The following is a 14,080-nucleotide window of genomic DNA, read 5'->3' as shown; positions in this document are numbered from 1 at the left end:
GGTGCTACCAGAACAACCCGGCAGCGCCCCAGCTGCTCTGTCCCAGGCGTCCCGTTCAGCTGCTGTTGAAACTGACCAGCGGCTGACTCCAGGAAGTCTGGGGCAGAGCAGCTCTGTCTCCGGCTTCCTGGAGTCAGCCACTGGCCAGTTTCAGCAGCGGCTGACTTGGGGACGCCTGGGGCAGAGCAGCTGGGGTGCTGCCGGGTTGGTCCAGTAGCGCCGCTCCTCAGCGCTGTGGGACCAACCCAGCAGTCTTCCAGCTGCTCTGCCCCGGGCTTCCTTGAGTCAGCCGCTGATCAGTATCAGCAGCAGCTGAATCAGGGACTCCTGGGGCAGAGCCGGACTATCGGAAGGGGGGGGCTATGAGGGGTCTGGGGTAGCATCCCCCCACCCCAGCCCCCTCATAGCCCCCCCTTCTGATAGTCCGGCATATCTGATAATCTGGCACCCCCTGGGTCCTAAAGGTGCCGGATTATCGGAAGTTTACTGTATAACCACTTGACTTCTTGGTATTTAATGTTAGTCCAAGTCAATTACAGTAGTTTTCAAAGGTAGTAAATGTTATTACAACTAATTGAAATGTTTCTGCCAATTGCATGATGCACAAATTCAAGAGATTAACTGTACATCTTCCAATGTCACACCCTCCAATTTGTCTAATATTCTTAACCTCCATTTTAAGAACATAATGAAAAATTGGAAATTCCATGCCCCCTTGTTTTACATCAGACTTTGACTTGAATCAGTTGCTTAATTTCCTACTAATTCTTATGTCACTGCAAGAGTCTTCATACATAGCTTTTATAATGGCAATAATCTTATCTGGAACTCCATATAACTGCTACTTTCAATAAAGCTTCACTCCAAACAGAATCAGATGCCTCTGTAAAGTCAATGAAAACAACAGACATCCTTAATCCCCATTCTCTATCAACAGCTGGAACATGAATATGTGATGAATGCAACTTTGGACTGATCTAAGACTGCACTGTTCTTTTAATTTTTTTTAAAAGAAAAGTTAATATGAAGACTCCAGCATACTTTTCCATTTTCTAATAGGTTGAAACAATAATCAGCCATTTGCCTTCTGAAAACGTATTGTCCTGCTTCTAGTTTTAGCTATTATAATGTCCAAGGATACCACTGTATTTCTTAAAATCAGGTTTGAGTAACTGACTAGCATTATCATCAAACTTTAGGGAAATACACACTTCGATTGCACTGCATCTTGGCAATAAACATACATTCACAAGAATTATCCTTGAAAAGATGTCAGACAATGAGGTGCAATACCACAGGACACGAGAAAGCATAAATCAAAAACAAACCCCCATATTGGAGTGAATTTGAGGTCTTTGATAAGTTTACTACCATTGTTGTCTTGCACAACAGTTTAAGGACTGCATCTTTTATGCTAACTTTTGCAGTATGTTCTATGGATCTATGTACACCATAATGTGAAGCAATATAATAAATTAAGAATAAAAAGGAATTTAAAATAAAAATATAAACCGGAGCTTAACAGTATCTAAAGTAATACAACTGTCACACACACATTCTTATCACATTTGGCAAAAATATCATTTACACAGTTGTCAACTTCTGGACTGAAGAGAATGAATAAAGTGTCTCCTTCCATCTGCTCTCTACACAATTATTTAAAAAAAAAACAGAAAGGAAAGGATTATAGATTCATAAACAGAGAGAGTCAGAGACATGAATTTAGTCAATAAACTGAGTACTAGTAAAGTACTAATCTGGTCCTTTCATAAAGGAAATGACAAGCTCAAATAACATATTATGAATGTGAACAGACTTATTTTCTAAAAAAATCCTGATCTTAATAAGAAAGGTACATGTTACAGATCAGAAATGACATATACACATCTCTTACCCAAATGTTTCAAAACAGAATGAAAATGTGATATTGACAAATCAACTAGCTCTAAGGATGACAGAAAATCATACACATGTAAAACCTGCTTTAGTAAGAGAAAAAACCACTATAAAACGCGTTATACAGAGCACATTACGCCAGTGGTCCGGCAGCTGCACTGGCTTCCGGTATGTTTCCAGGCACAATTTAAGGTGTTGGTTATGACCTCTAAAACCCTAAATGGGTTGGGTCTGGGGTATCTGAAGGACCGTCTTCTCCCAGGGACTGTCAGCTGGGGAGGCCCTTCTCAGTGTTCCCCCACTTATGGAGATAAGATTAACATCTACACAGAACAGGACCTTCTCAGCTTTTGCTCCCAGGCTGTTGAATTCTCTTCCTAGGGATATTCGCATGGCACCAACATTAACATTGTTTGGCGTCAGTCTAAAGCCACCATTTTTACTCGTGCTTTTATTGGTGTTTGAGTCTGTATGTGTCTGTTCCTCCTCTTGAGATACGTTTAGCAGGTTTTATGTCCTTCTGGAGTCTCATATATATTTGTAAGCCGCCTTGAATATTTCAAATAAAAATATTTTAAATAGGTAAAATAAATAAATATACTGTAGTATTCACCTCTGTTAGTTGTCATATCAAGCATCTGCCTTCTTCTACTATACATTTGAGAGTGTTTCTGTGTCTGCCTGTCTATGAGTCTGTTCAAGAATTCCTCCTAAGCAGCAAGAGCTAGGACCACCAAATTTGGTGTTCTGATTCTTATCATCACATCTTACAGCAAGGTAAGGGTTTGGTTGTGCTAGGACAATGGGGTGTACCTGGAATGTGACCATGTTTCATAAAATGGAAAAGGAAGGGTCTGCTAGCAGGGAATTTTTTAAGTAAAGAATATTGGGAACAAAAGATGTATTTCTACCATCTGCTTTGCATATCTGTGATGGTACATTTCTCCATTTCCTAGGCCAAAATAAAAACAATGGAAATGAAATCTACATTTCTACTTCATTGAGCTTTAATTTAATATGGAGATAACACTAGGATTGATAAAACTCAGCATAACCAATAAAGAATCTTAGTTTCTCCTAAGAAACTGAGTTGTCTTCTTTTTAGACATTTATTTACATATGAAGTGTACCATAAATATAGTTAATAGATTTTGTGTTTAGTGGTTAAGACTGTAAGCAAATACACTGACTATCCTAATTTGTTTCCATGTTTTTCCTTTTAAAATTATTGATATTTTAAAATGGTATAATGGTTAATCATCAATATGCACAGGAATCATTCTAATGAGCACAGAATGATGTTAATCCAATGCCTGCATCATGCACTTTATAACAAAACCATGCTACAAAAATATAAGCAGCCACAAATACATTTGGCATGATAAATACCTCAAAGGGAGAACAAATAGTTCAGTCCACTTCCCAAACCAAGAGACCACATCATGCCACATAGCCCAGGTGTCAGACAGACAGACAGAACAATTCCAGATACAGCTTCAAGACATTCAAAGATATTTGTCTTACTATTTTTCTAGGCCCTGATTTTTTTTAATATCAGGGAGTAATTGCATCCTCTATCCTTTCCCATATGCAAGGTGGATAAAAATCAGATTTTTCTCATTTTTATGTAAGTTATAATAAGCTATTTTTTAAAAAACAAGTTTTAAATTAAACTGAATTTAATACAAAATATGTTAAGGCCTAAACTTATTATAATTTCTTAAAACGTTTAAAGAAAAAATATGCTGAATCCACAAGTCTCTATCAAAAACTCTGTATTGGAATTAATGGCTTCTTTTTTATATAAAGAAGAAGGGAAATAATATAACTTTTGAGGGTAAGACTTATAATGGGAAAGGGTTGCCACCTGGACAGTTTTCACCAGGATAGTTCAATTTGACAAGTCCTGATATCCAGTTTTTTTTATTAGGGAAGGAAGGAAGAGGCAGAGCTGAGTGATATAGAAAGAGAGGGTGAAGGGGGTATGGCCTCAGGTTGCCAGCCATTAGAAAATTGCTATAGCATATACGCGACTACAGTAATGGGAAAGGGTTCTTCCATTACTTTTGTAAACCCATCTCTCCAAGAAGGGGCCGGTAGGCGAACAGAAGGTGTACAACTAGTGGTGCACCACAAGGGTCATTCCTGGGACCAATCCTTTTCAACTTATTCATAAATGATCTGGAGAAAGGGGTAAGCAGTGAGGTAGTAAAGTTTGCAGATGATACAAAACTGTTTAGGATAGTCAAGACAGAAGCAGACTGTGAGGGACTCCAAGAAGATCTCACCAAACTGAGTGATTGGGCAACAAAATGGCAAATGAAATTTAATGTGGATAAGTGTAAAGTAATGCACATCGGGAAAAATAACCCCAACTATACGTACAGTATGATGGGGGCTAATTTGGCTACGACAAATCAGGAAAGAGATCTTGGAGTTATCGTGGACAGTTCTCTGAAAACTTCCACACAGTGTGCAGCAGCGGTCAAAAAGGCAAATAGGAAGCTAGGAATTATTAGGAAAGGGATAGAAAATAAGACCCAGAATATCTTACTGCCCCTGTATAAAGCTATGGTACGCCCACAGCTTGAATACTGTGTACAGATGTGGTCTCTTCACCTCAAAAAAGATATTTTGACCTTGGAAAGGGTTCAGAAAAGGGCAACTAAAATGATTAGGGGTTTGGAACGGGTCCCATCTGAGGAGAGGTTAAAGCGACTGGGACTTTTCAGTTTAGAAAAGAGGAGACAGAGGGGGGATATGATAGAGGTCTATAAAATCATGAGTGGTATGGAGAGGGCCGATAAAGAAAAGTTACTTATTAGTTCCCATAATAGAAGAACTAGAGGACACCAAATGAAATTAATGGGGAGCAGGTTTAAAACGAATACAAGAAAGTTCTTCTTCACACAGCGTGTAGTCAACCTGTGGAACTCCTTGCCAGAGGAGGCTGTGAAGGCTAGGACTATAATAGAGTTTAAAGAGAAGCTAGATAATTTCATGGAGGTTAGGTCCATAAAAGGCTATTAGGGGATAAAATGGTGTCCTTGGCCTCTGTCTGTCAGAGGCTGGAGAGGGATGGCAGGAGACAAATCGTTTGATCATTGCCTTCGGTCCACCCTCTCTGGTGTACCTGGTGCTGGCCACTGTCTGTAGACAGGATACTGGGCTAGATGGACCTTTGGTCTGACCCAGTACGGCCGTTCTTATGTTCTTATGAAGAATTCTTCCATCAGTCTAATGTTCATGTAGATACCACTATGTCTCACAGCACATGAAAATTTTCACAGCTCTGAGTGATGTAATTAAGCCAACCTATCTCTGCAGCAAGAACTGGTCCTTAGGAGACTGACTGATTTTCCAGAGACTTAGGCCATGTATTTACTTACACAAAGATCAATGCTGTGACAGTCCATCTTCTGGCTTTTGATTTAGTGGGGCTGGTAAAAACCCGCTAAATCAAATGGTAGGTGCACCCCACTGACACCAGTACTCCTCAAATTGCAAGGAGTAAGGGAAGTCAATGGAAGTGTTTGCTTCCATTGACCTCCCACTGCGGAGATGACATCAAAGTTTGAATTAAAGTACATTGACTCCTCCTATGCAATTAATGTAGCTGGAATTGCATATCTTAATTCAAACTTCCGTGTGGCCATAGGTGAGGAGGCACTTAAGCTCCAGTCACTTTCACTTAGGCACATATGAAAATTTTCCAAGGCAGATATGAAACAATCAGTTTAATTCACTAACTATAGTTATTCCCTGTTGAATAGATCTTTTAGTTGTAAATATAAAACATGTTGATAAGTTGATATATCCAAAATATTTAAAAAACTTAAAAAGCAACGAATAGTCTAGCAGTAGCTTAAAGACTAACAAAACATGTAAATGGTATCATGAACTTTTGTGGGTACAATCCACTTCTTCAGATGACATGAAAGCTCATGATACCATCTATATGATTTGTTAATCTTTACGGTGCTGCTAGACCCGTGGTCCCCAACACGGTGCCCGCGGGCGCTATGGCATTTCCGTGCGCCCGCCAGGTGCTTGGGGCTGGCCTGGCACCGGGCGCGCGGCGCTGGGCGGGGGGAGCGCCAGCCCCGGGCACGCGGCGCATGGCGGGGGGAGCGCCGGCCCCGGGCATGCAGTTATGGGGGGGGCCGCCCCCGGGGCGCAAATGTCCCCGCCCCCTGGCGCCCGGCGGGCGAACGGCCACGCCCACTGGCGCCCGACAACCTCGAAAGGTTGGGGACCACTGTGCTAGACTATTCGTTGTTTTTTAAGTTTTTCCAGTTACAGATTAACTCGGCTATCCCTCTAAAGGTTTCAAAATATTTAAGACTGTTTTGCTTTACAAAAAAAATTAATATGCTGATGTGTAAGTTTAATTAAAATTCAGTTACCATTCTAACACAACTAGGCACAAATTATGAGCAAAAAAGCTAATTACAGGCAGTCCCCGAGTTACGCGGATCCGACTTATGTCGGATCCGCAGTAACGAACGGGGATTTTTCTCGCCCCGGAGGGCTGGAGCAGCGGGATGCCTGGTCCCGCCGCCCGCCTCCTCCGGGACGAGAAAAGCTGCTCCCTGTCTCCCTGGTCTGCTGGCTCCCCCAGCAGACCAGGGAGACGCTGAGCAAAGCCGCAGAGCACCCAGCCAGACCCGCGGCGCTTCCAGCTGATCTGGAAGCGTCACGGTCTGGCCCGGGTCCTCCGCCGCTTTGCTCCGCGTCTCCCTGGTCTGCTGGGGGGGAACGCAGCTAGTGCCCTCCTCCAGCAGACCAGGGAGACGTGGAGCAATGCCCGGGGCCTGTGGTAGAGCAGGTGGGGCGCTGCCGGTTGGTCCCGCAGCGCCGCTACTTGGCGCTACTGGACCAACCCGGCAGCACCCCAGCTGCTCTGTCCCAGGAGTCCTGAGATTCAGCTGCTGATGATCAGTTTCAGCAGCGGCTGAATCAGGACGCCTGGGGCAGAGCAGCTGGGGTGCTGCTGGGTTGGTCCAGTAGCGCCGAGGAGCAGCCACGCTACTGGATCAACCCAGCAGCACCCGAGCTGCTCTGCCCCAGGCGTTCCCAAGTTAGCCGCTGCTGAAACTGACCAGCGGCTGACTACAGGAAGCCCGAGGCAGAGTTGCTTTGCCCCGGGCTTCCTGGAATCAGCTGCTGATCAGTTTCAGCAGCAGCTGACTTGGGGACGCCTGGGGTTCTTAAGTTGAGTCTGTATGTAAGTCAGAACTGATGTCCAGATTCAGCTGCTGTTGAAACTTATCAGTTTCAGCAGCGGCTGAATCTGGATGCCAGTTCCGACTTACATACAGATTCAACTGAAGAACAAACCTACAGTCCCTATCTTGTACGTAACCCGGAGACTGCCTGTACCTAGGAAATAAACAATATACCATTCACCATTTTTAACACACTAAAACATATATATTAATAAGACTCTGAAAATATTAAGCTACATAATTAGTTGAATAAACATATAGTTATAATAATGAAACCTCTTAAGTGCCCCCCCCCAAAAGTAAAGTAATGTAAAGAGTCTATTTACTTGTAAATCAACAGGTTTTAAAAGGTATATTAACAAATGAGAACATAGTTTCTTTAAAAAAAAGTGACAAAGTACAAATGTAAAAGTTGATTACTTAAATTAAAGCTTGCCACATCATGATTTAACTCACCTTGATTTAAATTAATACACCCTGTCCACAAGAGCTATTAATGGAATTCTGCAGCCTTTAAGTTGTAGCTTTCACTTCTTTCATTGCTTACCTCTCAGATGCTAATGAAATTAAAAGAGAATTTTGCGTCAGGGTCAGCAGTCCTGGATTATGGCCAGTTTTTCTCAAGGATTTGACAATTTTTTTGACCTGTCAGCTTTTCAGTCACAATATCAGTTCTATTGTAGTAACATATTTTTACTGTATACCCAATCTCTCATACACTGTTTCATCAGAACGGATTCAAAACTGGTACGTTACTCTGTTAACTAAATATCAAAGATTCACTACTTTGCAACTAACTCTTGAATGGAAGCTTAAAGTTATGTTTTCTTGTTGATTTTTTACATCTATGACTGTAACTCATTTAGTGAATAACAGATTCAAAATGAGTAGCAATTTGCTGAGTGGCAATGGACATCCATTGACCACATGTGAATAAGTCCTTTTGCTGGGTCACACCCCAACAGTGCCAAACTTTGACAAAGGTAACGTTTTCTTTCTAGCACTGACACTCCAGAATCCAACTGGGAATATTATTATCTACCTCAAGTCAATAAAATCTAGAAGTGAAACAAAATCTACCTCTCACGACATTCTTAAATGGCCTGAACTAGGATTTGGGTGACACTATTTTAGCTTCTCCACACTTAATGAGATGGAAATCATAATGGTGCTCTTTTCCTTGATTAATGACACTACAAGCGAATCCACTGTACAAAATAGCTAGTGCCAAGAGTGCTGACACAGTTTAAAAATGCTTTTTGTTTGCCATTCTGCTGTTGATGGTAGCCTATCAACAGATGCTTGTAACTGCTGCAGAATATGAACTCTAATTCCTGAGCTTGATGATGGTGAAGTCAAAGGAACATCTGCATCAAAGTCCTCAGTAACTAGTCAGTCCCAGGGTTACCGCATGAAGGCAATCCTTTGTTTTAGTGCAAAGTTTGGGTTAGCTATTTACACAAAAGGCTTTCTAATTCTTGCTCTGCTTGGACTTGTGTTCGATCAGTCAGAACAGCCTCCCTTTCCACCCCTTTTTGAAGGATTCCAGGCATTGTTTCAATTCCTGCATTCATAAGGACATAATTCACCTGCCCATGTAACATGCACTTTTTCTCCTCCATCTTCTAGGTACTCCTAATATAATACCCCTATGGGCCAGTGAAGTACTGAGGAAGTAGATACTTCAGGTCAGATGGAACAAAACCTGAATCCTAATAAAGCATTATTCAATTAAGCTTCAGTAATGGGAACAAGACTCTCCCCACTTCTAGTAATTTACCTGTTAACTAAGTTAGTTTTGTTACACTTTCAGCAATGATGCTTTAAGCTGCTGTTCTAAACAGTTAACCGTAAAATATAAAATCTGGGAATTACCTGGAGTGCTGGCTCAACCAGAGGCAGTGGGGGAAAGAAGGAGCTTGCCAGCCATGCTGCCAGTAAGCTGAATGCTTCGAACAAGGCCTGATTCTTTGCTTAGCGCCAGGAGCAGAGCGTGCACCACTGGGGGATGGATATGGAGGAGCAGTGGGGCTAGGGAGGGGTGAAGGGACAAATAAGGAAAAGGACAATGAAAGAGATGTAAAGGGTCCACGGGTGGGCAGCAGAGGCTACCACCTGGTGCTTGTCCACTCTCACCAGCCACTGCAGTCTGCAGAACATAGAGTGTGCTGGCTGAAAATGGGAAGGGGGCAGGACCCTGCTGGCAAAGACACAGTTTGCAGTGGGGGCTGTGCTGACAGACCAGCAGGGGAAGTGGGCTGATGGGTGTATGGTGTGGCTGGTGAGCAGGGATCCAGTACACAGCAGGCCCTGCCAGAACTGACAGGAGGTGGTAAAAGGAAATACCGGGGGAAAAAAAAATCAGGACACCTGCAATAAGGCATAAATATGGGACTGTTCCTTTAAAAATGGGTTGCTCTGGTCAAATAATGCTCTCTGTGAGAACTGCTTAACCAAACACAAAGATTTAGCAGTTTCACTCAAAGGAAATATGTCAATGCAGATGATACTTGGTTCTGTGATAATTAGAAATCTGGGTTCTATCCCCAGCATTGCCTGAAGTGGCCTTGTATAATCTCTCAGTTGTTCTATTTGTAAAATGGGTAGAATAATAGTTGTTTGACCTTAAAGTAGGAATACAGGGACTGGACAAGGAATTAGAGCTGTAAACTCCACAGATATATATTAATGGCAGTCGGTAAAAGACCATAAACAGGCTGCAATTTCTCTTAGGTCAAAGGATATTAAATGCAGGAAGCTCCTCCCTCCCTCTCTCTCTCTCCCTTTCTAAAATGAGTGGTTACTAGCAAGTCTGTGAGTGTCTCCGTTTCATTTCAATATTCGTGAGTTCAAACAGCTGAAGTCCCAATCCTGCAAACCCCTGGCAAATGCTTAACTTTAAGTAGGTAAACAGCCCATTTAATTCAGTTGGACTGTTAGTGATTAAAAGGATGTTAAGAAGTGGGTAATTGGCTAATCGTGTAGTCGATATGATTTGCATCAACTACTTGATTAGTCAAGAAGGGGAGGCGCTCTGTTCCGGTTCACGACAGGTCCAGGAGCTACCTCCAATATGGCTCTGTAGCTTATATGTAGTAGGAGCCAGGAATGCAGGCAGATCGGATCCAACTACATTTAAACTGTAGAGCTGCAGCGGGGGTAGCTCCCAGGGCCGATGCGACCTGGGACTGAGCAGTCCTGGCTCGCTCTGGCACCAGGTCTGCTGTGGCTCAGCATTCCCTGCTCCCTATCCCCCCGCAGACTACAGAGATGGTAAGCCAGGTACCCCCAGCACCAGGTCCTGCTTCCCCCCCTTGCTGCCTCTGATACAGAAGCATTAAGGGGGGGGGGAGCAAGTAGTCATATAGCCACTAGGGATGTAAGAAACTAGTCGACTATCCAATAAGCCAGGGGTGGGCAATAATTTTTGGCCGGGGGCCACGTCAAAAATTTTTGAAGTGCCCCAGGCTGCCTGGAAGGGGCAGGGCCTAAACCGGAAGGGGCAGAGCCAGGATGCTTCTGAGCTACCCTGCCCACAGACCATGATTGGTCTGGGGGTGGGGAAGCCCCTTTGTCCCCCACTTCCCACTAGGTACCCACACCACTTCCTTGTGCTGCACCCTGCCGCGTGCTCCTCACAGGGCAGAGGTAAGGCGGGAGGAGGCTTCAGGCACTCTATCTGCCCCAGGCCAATCAGGGCCTGGGGACAGGGAAGCACTCGAAGCCTCCTCTTGCTCTGCGAGGAGCATGTGGCACTTTGAAGTGCCGTGCGCTCCTCGCAGGGCTGGGGCAGGGGGAAGGAAGCTTCACGCAGCTCCTCCACCCCCATGTCCTGACTGGCCTGGGGGCAAGGGGAATGCCCAAAGCCTCCTCCTGCCCTTCGAGGAGCAAGGCATTTCAGAGCGCTACGTGCTCCTCGCAGGGTGGGAGGAGGCTTCGAGTGCTCCCCTGCCCCCAGGCCAATCAGGCTTGGGGGCGGGGGAGTGTGTGACGTCCCTTCCCCCCTGTGAGGAGCACGTAGCACTTTGAAGTGAAGCATGCTCCTTGCAGGACAGGAGGAGGTTTCGCCCGCTCCCCTGCCCCCAGACTGCAATTGGTCTGGGAGTGGCAAGGCCTCCGTGGGCCATATCAACCCTCTTGGCGGGCTGTATCCGGCCCACGGAGGCCCTTTTGCCCACCCCTGTGATAAGCTTATCAGATAGTCGACTGGTGATGCGAGTAGTCACTTCCCCCTCCCCCCCCCGTTGCTGCTTCTATCAGAGAGAGGCAGCAAGGGGCAGAGGGGAGAGAGGGAGCAGGAGCTGGTGATGGGGGGAGCTGGCTTAGAAGCCAGTTCCCCCCAGCACCACCTCCATGGGGGGGCAAGGAAGGTAGAGGCACAGCTGAAACAGCGTGAGCAGGAACTAAAGCAGTCTCTGCTTGTGCTGCTTCTGCTGCGATTATGCTTTTGAAATGGAAGACCCCAGGAGGGCTCTTGTACATTTCAAAAGCAGAAGCCCGGTGTTCCCTGTGGGGCCTGCTTTTGAAATGTACAAGAGACCCATTAGGTCTCTTGTACATTTCAAAGGCTCAGGTGCCTCAGAGAGCGGGGGAGGGAGAGGCAGCAGGGGATTCCCCCACTGGCCCCGCACTCACGTCTGTTTTTGAAATGTAAAAAAACCCTACTGGGCATCTTGTACATTTTAAAGACTGAGATGCTGCAGGGAGCATGGGGCCAGAGAGGTCCCCCGCTGATCCCATGCTCCTTGTGGGGTTTCTGCTTTTGAACTGTAGCAAAAGCCCAGCAGGACTCTCGCTACAGTTCAAAGGCAGAAAAGACCTTATAGACTAATCTAATAGTCGACAGAAATCCAATCGACTATTCGATTAGTTAATTAATCTAAATCTAAGATCCCTAGTAGTCACTAGACTACTCGACTAATCACTTACATCCCTACTTAAAAGTAAGCACATGTGTATTGGCCAGACTGGGGCCTAAGTTTGTTAACATTTATTAAAATATCTATTACTTTAAAATATCTTATGAGTGAAAACGATGTACATAGAAAGCATTGTTTACAAAAGTAATAAAGAATGGACCTCCTGGGTCTGCCACCCTCTGGACCTGACTGGTCCTGGATGAGGGATTTGGCTGGACCGGTGGAGGTCATATCTGGCCCCCCTGCTACCTGCTCTCCCAGCACTGGACCAGCCTCCTGGCCAGCTCTCACTGCTGCCACTAGCCCTGCTACACCCTGCTGGTTCCTCCCCCCATCCCATTCCTTCTAAGTCGGGAAGTTTAGTACCTGTGAGTCAACCCTTGTGGAGTGCACTGGGCTCCTTGTCCCATGGGCCAATCCAGCTGATGCATACCATGCTACAGCCCCACTGGGCAGCCCCACTGCCACATGCCACACTCCTGGTCTCGCTGCTCAGCTAGGTGGCACCTGACAACCCAGCTGTGGGGAGCCCAGCCGCCACCCCCATCCCTGCTAACCTCGGCAGCCCAGTCCCGCCCCTAGACTATAGTTCTTCCAGGCAGCCCAGCTGTGTCGCGTCTGGCAGCCCAGCTGCAGGGAGCCCAGCCATCCACCGGGACTCTCTGGTCCTGGAACATAAGAACCACGGACAAGCAAGTTCCAGTTTACAGAGGTTCAACCTTTATAATTATCATTCCTGTAAAATAACAGTTTCATTAGACAGCAGTGAAAGAAGGCCCAGGTACTAAACTAACCACACATCTAAAAATCTTTAATGATTCTTTTTATTTAGCATATGGCTTATGAAAGTTTCCTTATTGAAAGTCACCTAAAAACCCAACATTATAAACTTAGCTTCTAAACAATCACTGAGGTATCAAATAAAAACAAATATCGCTTTAGGACTCAGCTTTTGCCCATTCATGTGCTTTAATACCATGGGAATCCGTTACTAAATTTATACAGTTATTTGTGATGAACAATTTTATAAGTTATGTTGTGTGGCACACCTTTTTACCCAGTGATTTTGAAAAGCTCTTTAAAAACAGTTATAATGGATATCCTGATAATTGTACTAATTCATTTTCATCAGTGTTTTGAAGCTTAGAGAAATTCCACATCCCACGGGAACAAACCACAGTTATCTATCTTAAACAAAAGAGTAGTCAGCTTTTTTTTTTTTTTTTTTTTGAGGAAGCAAACCATAATTACTCACAGACTAATAACGTATAAAAACGTGAAAGAAATGCCACTGCATTAACTTTTGACAGGTCTGCATTTGGCTCATCATATCTAGAACAAAAGCTTTACAGTAAGTACATTCTTATAATCATGTTGTTGACATCATATGAAAGTTAGCACACTAAATGTTAGGTAAGGAAAAAGAAAGCATCTCAAGCTTATTTTGCTAACAAAAAAAAAAAAAAAAAATCCCTTCTTTCCAGCTTCTGACCCTGGGACTGAGCCCTCAGAAGCTCCTCAGCTTGACAAAAGACATCAGAATGAAGTATAATGTAGGAGAGACATTCAAAGCCGGAGGTACAACAACAACCCTTTGCATCACATATTCCAGGAAAAGGAGCAGCAACTGTGGAGTGGAAAGATCACAATTAGCATAAGCAAGTCTGTAAGGTCTTCCTTTTTCTCAAACACTGAACATCTTCACCCCTGCTATTAAAGCATTTGATAGAAGGGTGTTACAGAACAGAGTACCACAGGAATCCTTAAAGTGGTTTGAAAGGGAGAATTGCATTCCTCTAGGACAGGAGTTTTCAAACTCTGAGTTGTGGCTTGTAAAGAGCTGGCTGTGAGATGCTATGTTTACTCGAGCACCTGTATGCATGGACCACTCGCAGCGCCAAGTGGCCGTGGTATATCATTCCCGGTCAATGGGAAAGGCACACTGGGATGTGATGGACACACTTGGAATGCCAGTATGATATGGGCATCACACTATTACAAACACTACATAGCTTAAAACCTGGTGAGCCAGGAATC

At 44.4% G+C, this 14,080-nt stretch overlaps 1 protein-coding gene across 8 annotated transcripts in view; it reads right to left on the bottom strand.

The window, feature by feature from the left end:
• Positions 1 to 14,080, bottom strand: part of MBD5 (methyl-CpG binding domain protein 5) — a 253,117-nt gene that overhangs the window by 132,295 nt on the left and 106,742 nt on the right. Inside the window, exon 3 of one of the 8 annotated variants that reach the window (XM_075933345.2) lies at positions 7,581 to 7,681. The exons of the other annotated variants lie outside the window; for them this stretch is intronic. The gene's annotated coding sequence lies outside the window, so the exon portion shown is untranslated. The remainder of the gene's footprint in view (positions 1 to 7,580; positions 7,682 to 14,080) is intronic. 8 annotated transcript variants of the gene reach the window in all.

This window comes from Pelodiscus sinensis, chromosome 7 (assembly GCF_052426305.1).
Source record: "Pelodiscus sinensis isolate ZL-2025 chromosome 7, ASM5242630v1, whole genome shotgun sequence".
In the NCBI taxonomy this organism is placed as follows: domain Eukaryota; kingdom Metazoa; phylum Chordata; order Testudines; family Trionychidae; genus Pelodiscus; species Pelodiscus sinensis.
This window is presented reverse-complemented; position numbering and strand designations above follow the sequence as displayed.